The 8068-nt window shown below is 38.6% G+C and overlaps 1 pseudogene; it reads left to right on the top strand.

Moving 5' to 3' along the window:
- The first annotated feature begins 373 nt into the window (after positions 1 to 373).
- On the top strand, positions 374 to 2070 carry LOC119518569 (annotated as a pseudogene).
- The last annotated feature ends 5998 nt before the right edge of the window (positions 2071 to 8068 follow it).

Genomic DNA, 8068 nt, shown 5'->3' with positions numbered 1-8068 from the left:
TATGAAACTGTTGAACTGCAATCCAGTATCCTTGATGCTTTAAGGCGAGTGTATAACTATATAGCTTATATAGTGTGCCCATATGGTTGTAAAAACCTTATGGCTCACACTCCTTTTACCCAGTGTATGGACAAATGAGTAGAAAATGGTCACAAGAAGTAAATGAATAATATGGAGGAGAGGGGTATGGAGTGTTTTGAGTTTTATTTTTATTCTTATTTTTATTTTTTGGAGTAATGAAAATGTTCAAAAATTGTGGTGATGAATGTACAGCTATATGATGATACTGTGAACAATGGTTTTACACTTTGGATGATTATATGGTATGTGAGTATATTGCAATTAAAAAAAGAACCTTGGAGAGGTGGCCTCCATGCCCACCACACCAGTTCTCACTCAAAATGCCTACAGCAGCAGCCACTTGGAACCTGAATCTTCTTCTCAGCACCACCACCAGCGGAATGGAAGCCTCAAGTCCCAGTCCCACCTGCTCTCTGAGATTGACAATGATAAGCCATTTTTCTCCCTCTCCAAATTCCAAAGCAGCAGCAGCACTGAAATCCTTGATGATGGGTATTCCTATACCAGCCAGTTGAACACAATATTACTGTGTGATGCTAATTACTGGCCTGTATTATACCACTGTTCCAGTTTGCTAATGCAGCCATTAGGCAAAATACCAGAAATGGATTGGCTTTTATAAAGGGGGGTCTATTATGTTACAAATTTACATCCTGTGGCCATAAAAGTGTCCAAATTAAAGCATCAACAAGAGGATACCTTCACTGAAGAAAGGCCAATGGCATTCAAACACCTGTCAGCTGGGAAGGCACGTAGCTGGCATCTGATGGTCCCAGGTTGTGTTTCAGCTCCTCTCTTAGCTCCTGGGCATCCTTAGCTTAGCATCTCCAAACATCCATCTGTCTGCAACTCCAAGCACCTCTGAGCATCTCTGATAGCTCCCAAGTATCTCTCCAAAAGGCTCCAAAATGTTCTCAGCTGTTGTCTCAGCTCCTTCTGTCTGTGAGCTCTCTTATAGGAATCCAATGATTTAATTAAGACCCACCCTGAATGGGCAGGTCCAAATTTCCATAGAAATAATTTAATCAAAGGTCTTGCCCACAGTTGATTGAGTCACATCTCCATGGAAGCACTCAATCAAAAGATCAATGTCTGCCCTCACAAGATTGCATTAAAGAATGTAGCTTTTGAGGAACATAATATATCCAAACCGGCATAACCACCCAGACTCTGGACATACATTCCAGGGGTCAGAGAAGGTCCAAGAAACAGACTATTTCTACTCCAAATTCAAGAAGCATGCCCAGTCTAGCCTGAAAGGATAGTTTGATGAATGGCATCTACTGTAAGAGTCAGGAGAAACCCTCTTCCAGTTACTATATTGCCAGGTACCCACCATATGGAGAGTGTGATCTTTTTACAGTGGTGGCTATGTCTATGAAAATGACACTGAAGGACAGTACAATGTCAATCCCTCCTACTGGCCCTCAGCCCACTATGGATATGACTGTCCAAGGGACTACAGTAGGTCCTTTCATAAAGATGAGGTGGAATGGGTGCCCCATAACCCATATGCAAAACTCTGCCAAGAAAGGCTGCTGCTAAATCAGAGCAAAAATATATAAAAGGCCTTAGTCACAGAGCACATGTGTGGCTGGTACCAGCAGGTCTCTGGGCAAACGGACCAGAAGTACAGCCCACAGACTAGCTTTGACTCAGGAGATCACAGAGATGCATGGGGTTTGCTGGGCTGCAATACCCTGTTCTCCAAGCAGTCAAGCATCTTCTTACTCTTCAGTGTCTTCTACAAATATCTTCTGGGAACTGGAGGACCCAAATAACCATAGAGCTATTGGAATATGAGACCCCAGCACATTCTTCTTATACCAGTTACTATGGCAAGGTCTGTAATTCTCTGCCCTCTCCAAACCGTTCACAGTGACAAGTCAACTGGACAGTACAGATGGACACCAGTTGAAAGACAGCTTAGAGAGCAACGAGCAGAGGCACTTCTGGCATGAAGATTCCAAGTCTGGAACTTTCGTCTGAACTGCAGTTGAACTTCCTGACCAAGCACTGCCTTCGACACTAGTGTGCCTTGCAAAATGTGTTCATCTTCCCAGAAGACCATTGGCTTTAGAAACCTAAGAGCATCAAAGATTGAAGAGAAGGTTTAAGTGGTCCTGGAAGTGAATCCCACACAAAGCAGTACAAAGCCCCTAAAAGATGACTTGTTTTTAAGCTCCAGGCACTAACCTAGCAGAGCAAGGTCTGATTGCATGTGGAACCATTGCCAAGAGAGGACCCAGTTTGAAGGCTTGGTCAGTAGCAAGCACTTTTTTAAGAGAATAAAAGTTGTTGAAGGCAAACCTCAAGATAGTGAACAGTGTGGTAAGGGTCTCCAATAGGAAAGATGGAAAGGGGAAATTTCAGAGCACAATTCAGAATGATATGAGAAGGGAAACCTGAAGCTCCTTTAGTAACTGCTTGCTATCACAAAGTTTGAATTTGTGAGCTGACAAAGAATAACATGCTGTTTCTACATGGACATGGACAAATTAGACAATATTGAAAAATTACTTGAAGAGTGAATCTGGATTTTCATGGAGTTCCAAATGAGTGTAAATATTTTTAGGGTATTATAAAGAGTGATTTTTTTCATAAGCAACATACAATGGGTTCTGGAAAGACTTATTGCTGTAGCATCCTGTAATATAATTTTATAGTAGCAGTTTAGGGAAAATGAACTAGTCCACTGAATAATTGACAAACTCTATTTGGAGAATTTTCTAAGGCACAATATCATTGAGCTCCTTTTTTCTTTCCACACCAATTGCGTAATGAACTCATCATTCAGGCTGGTAACTCTTCAACCTGGCTGTCATTTGAAATGGCAGACTTGATATGGAAAGTGTTTGTTATCATGAGTTTGTGAAAGCATTTGAAGATGATACAAAAAGAACCCCCAAAACAATAAAAATAGAAACCACATCATTTTCGATGAATTGCACACCTTAAAATGGTGAACTTTAGAAAATGAAGCATTATCTGGATTCCACAGGTAGTTCTAAGTCACCAAGTGACAGAAACAAAATGAGTCATAAACAAAATGATCCAAGCTGCAGTAGATTTAATTATGAGGCTAAAAGTACCTCATACTTTTCTTGGAGGAACTAATTAGCTGTGGTTTTCTGTAGGAGTTGTTGTTTTGTTTTGTTTTTTTTTTGAGAACAGATGATTTCCATATTTGAGATTGATTCTTTTTTGTCATCTTTATTCTACTTCAGAATTCCAAAATTAGGTGCTCCTTTTCCACTTTTTATACAGATTTCTTGTTCATATTGTGAAGAGACATTCTGAACAACTTTTTTGGAACATTTTGTATCTATATTCCAAATCATTTAATATATACACAAGGATGATTTGTTAAACTGGTCCTTAGTCATTTGTATCATTAGGAATGAAGTTTGGAAACAAAACTGGAAGAAAACACATGAAAAAAGAATAACTTATTCTTTTTTGCATATTTGCATAGCCTTCTAGAAACAGAAATACCTTTGTGCATATTCTTTTATTGTTCTGACTTATTAAGACCTGTTTTTTTTTACATAGGTCAATAAACTAAAGGTGTGCTACTGAGAAAAAAAAAAAAAGTTTGGAAAGTCACAAACAGATGGCTCTAGCCCTCAACAAGAAAAAAACAGCAATCCCTGTGGAGTGGGAGAATTAGCTTTCCAGAGTTATGACATAATACTTACAGTGTCCAGTTCTTAACAAAAAATTACAAAACATACACAAAAACAGAAAAGCATGGCTTATTCACAGGAAAAACAAATTCACAGAAACCATCACTGAGGAAACCCATACGTTGGCACTATTAGTCAAAGACATCAAATCAACTTTCTTAAATATGTTCAATGAACTAAAGGAAACCAAGGAAAAAGAACAAAGGAAATTAGGAAAGCATATGAACAAAATAAACATATAGAAATTATAAAAAGGAACCAAACAAATTCTGGAGCCAAGAAGTACAATGGTGAAATGAAAAATCACTAGAGGAGTTCAATAACAGATTTGAGCAGGCAGAGAAAAGGATCAGCAAACTTGAAGGTAAAATAAGTGAAATCATCCAGTCTGAGGAGAAGAAAGAAAAAAAAATAATGGTAGAAAATGAGCCAAGGCCTGAGGGATCTGTAGGACACCATCAAGCATACCAACATATGTATCGTAGGAGTCCCAGAAGGAAAGAGAGTGAAAGGAGCAGAAAAAGTGTCCAACCTAGATAAAATGAACAAGCTCCTTGATACACAGCAATTATTAAACTGACTCATGAGGAAATAAAGATCCCGAAAGGTATATAACAAGTAAACAGAATGAATCAGCAATCAAAAACCTCCCGACAATGCCTAAGACTCACCCCCAGAGAACCTCTTTTGTTGCTCAGATTTAACCTCTCTCTCTCAGCCAATTCTGTAAATAAACTCACTAACCTCTCCCCTATGAGGGACATGACTCCCAGGAGTTTAAGTGTTTCTGGCAACATGGGACATGACTCCCAAGGATGAGGCTGGCCCTGGCATCATGGGATTGAGAGTGCCTTCTTGACCAAAAGGGTGGAAAAGTGGAACAAAATAAAGTTTCAGGGGCTAACAGATTTCAGATAGTCAAGAGGTCATTCTGGAGGCTATTCTTATGCATTGTATAGATATTCCTTTTTAGTTTCTAGTGTATTAGAATAACTAGAAGGAAATACCTGAATCTGTTGAACTGTAATCCAGTAGACTTGATTCTTGATGATTGTACAACTATATAGCTTTTATCGTGTGACCATGTGATTGTGAAAACCTTGTAACTGACACTCCCTTTGTCCAGTGTATGGCCAGATGAGTAATAAAATAAAGACAAAACAAAAACAAAAAAAACTCCCAACAAAGAAAAGTCCAGGACCAGATGGCTTGTTAGGTCTAGTTGGTTTAGTGTATCACTCAAGTCCTATACTTCCTTATTGCTCTTCTATCCATTATTGAGAGTGGTGTGTTAATGTCTTCTATTAATACAGAACCGTCTACTTTTCCCTTCAAAGCTGTCTGTATTTGCTTCATATATTTTGGGTCTCTGCTGTTAGCTGCATATATAATTATTACTTCTTCCTGTTGAATTGCCCATATACATACATACCATATATATATAATGTAATGACCATCTTTGTCCCTCATAACTGGTTTTGACTTGAAGTCTATTTTATCCAATATTAGTATAGCCACCCCAGCCCTCTTTTGGTTACTACCTCCATGGTATATTTTTGTCCTATCCTTTTACCCTCAACTTACTTATTTCTTTCACTTTAAGGTGAATATCTTGAAGATGGCATATAGTTGGGTCATGCTTTTTTTTATCCATTCTGTCAATCTCTGCCTTTAGACTGGGGAGTTTAGTCCATTTACATTTAAAGCCACTACTGATAATATAGGACTTTCCTCTGCCATTTTGCTGTTTGGCCTTTGTAAGTCTTATACCATTTTTGCCCCTCACTTCCATTAAAGCCTACTGTGGTGGTATGAAGCTGTTATGGACCCTAGAAATGGCCATGTTCTTTTAATCCATTCCTGTGGGTGTAGACCTATTGTGGATAGGACATTTTGATTAGGTTATTTTAGTTGAGATGTGACCCACCTCATTCAGGGTGGGTCTTGATCCTCTTGCTGGAGTCATTTCTAAGAAATGAAATTAAGAGAAGTTCATAGGGAAAAGCCCCAGAGAAGCTAAGAGATGACCCACAGAAGTTCTGAGAGGAAAAGCCACAGGTGGAGAAGCCAGAAGCTGAAGCAATGAAACCTAGAAGAGAAGGACCAGCAGACACTGGCCACGTGCCTTCCCATGTGACAGAGGTGTCCCGGATGCCAGCAGTCTGTCTTATTGTCCTGTTGATGCCTTGAGTTGGGACATTTTCATGGCCTGAGAACAGTACATTGTAAGTTAATAAATCCCATTGTAAAAGCTAACCCATTTCTGGTATATTGCATTTCATCGGCCTTAGCAAACCAAAACACCTACCTTTATATTTATTGGATTTTTTGTGTGTGTTGTACGATATTGATTGCCTCCTCACATCTATCTGGATATAATTTTCCTCTGTTTTTCTTGTAGTTTCCATGGGGTTAAAATTTAACATCCTAAATATATAACAATCATATTTGGTTTGATAGCATTCACATATACTTTTCCTATATCTCTCTACCCCCACATACACAGTTTTTTTGTACTTTTTACCACATATCTTTGAACATTGTATGTCCAAAAACTTAGATTTATCATTACTTTTTTGTTTTTGCATTTTAGCACCTATAGGAAGTGAGAAGTGGAGTCACATACCAAACAATACAATACCATAATACTGGCATTTATAATTATCTAATTAGATACCTTTACTTTGGGTCTTTATTTCTTTATGCTGCTTTGAGCCACTGTCTACTGTCCTTTCAGTCTGAAGAACCCCCTTTTTTTTTTTTTTTCAGAAATTAAACTTTATTCCATATAGAATTATAGAAAAAGGCACATCAAAGAAGTCAAAATATGTTTGTAATATGTAGTTTAATAGTAGTTAACATAAAAATATTTACCACATAGACTCTTTTTTTTATCATCATTTTATTGAGATATATTCACATACCACGCAGTCATACAAAACAAATTGTACTTTCGATTGTTTACAGTACCATTACATAGTTGTACATTCATCACCTAAATCAATCCCTGACACCTTCATTAGCACACACACAAAAATAACAAGAATAATAATTAGAGTGAAAAAGAGCAATTGAAGTAAAAAAGAACACTGGGTACCTTTGTCTGTTTGTTTCCTTCCCCTACTTTTCTACACATCCATCCATAAACTAGACAAAGTGGAGTTTGGTCCTTATGGCTTTCCCAATCCCATTGTCACCCCTCATAAGCTACATTTTTATACAACTGTCTTCGAGATTCATGGGTTCTGGGTTGTAGTTTGATAGTTTCAGGTATCCACCACCAGCTACCCCAATTCTTTAGAACCTAAAAAGGGTTGTCTAAAGTGTGCATAAGAGTGCCCACCAGAGTGATCTCTCGGCTCGTTTTGGAATCTCTCTGCCACTGAAGCTTATTTCATTTCCTTTCACATCCCCCTTTTGGTCAAGAAGATGTTCTCCGTCCCACGATGCCGGGTCTACATTCCTCCCCGGGAGTCATATTCCACGTTGCCAGGGAGATTCACTCCCCTGGGTGTCTGATCCCACGTAGGGGGGAGGGCAGTGATTTCACCTTTCAAGTTGGCTTAGCCAGAGAGAGAGGGCCACATCTGAGCAACAAAGAGGCATTCAGGAGGAGACTCTTAGGCACAAATATAGGGAGGCCTAGCCTCTCCTTTGCAGCAACCGTCTTCCCAAGGGTAAAACTTATGGTAGAGGGCTCAACCCATCCAACCACCGGTCCCCTATGTCTGTGGTCATGTTAGCAACCATGGAGGTGGGGTAGGCGAATACCCCTGCATTCTCCACAGGCTCCTCAAGGGGGCACTACATCTTTTTTTTTTTTCCTTGTTTTTCTTTTTTTTTTTTTTTTTTAACTTTCCCTTCTTTTTTAAATCAACTGTATGAAAACAAAAGTTAAAAAGAAAACAAACATACAATAAAAGAACATTTCAAAGAGACCATAACAAGGGAGTAAGAAAAAGACAACTAACCTAAGATAACTGCTTAACTTTCAACATGTTCCTACTTTACCGCAAGAAAGTTACATAATATAGCAACATTTCTGTGAACTTGTTCCTACTATATCCATCAGAATTTAACAGACCATAGTCATTTCTGGGCATCCCCAGAACGTTAAATAGCTTATCTGTTCTTCTTGGATTATTGTTCCCCCTTCCTTAATTGCTCTCTACTGCTAGTTCCCCTACATTCTACATTATAAACCATTTGTTTTACATTTTTCAAAGTTCACATTAGTGGTAGCATATAATATTTCTCTTTTTGTGCCTGGCTTATTTCGCTCAGCATTATGTCTTCAAGGT

The sequence above is a fragment of the Choloepus didactylus genome, chromosome 2, assembly GCF_015220235.1.
Source record: "Choloepus didactylus isolate mChoDid1 chromosome 2, mChoDid1.pri, whole genome shotgun sequence".
Taxonomy (NCBI): domain Eukaryota; kingdom Metazoa; phylum Chordata; class Mammalia; order Pilosa; family Megalonychidae; genus Choloepus; species Choloepus didactylus.
This window is presented reverse-complemented; position numbering and strand designations above follow the sequence as displayed.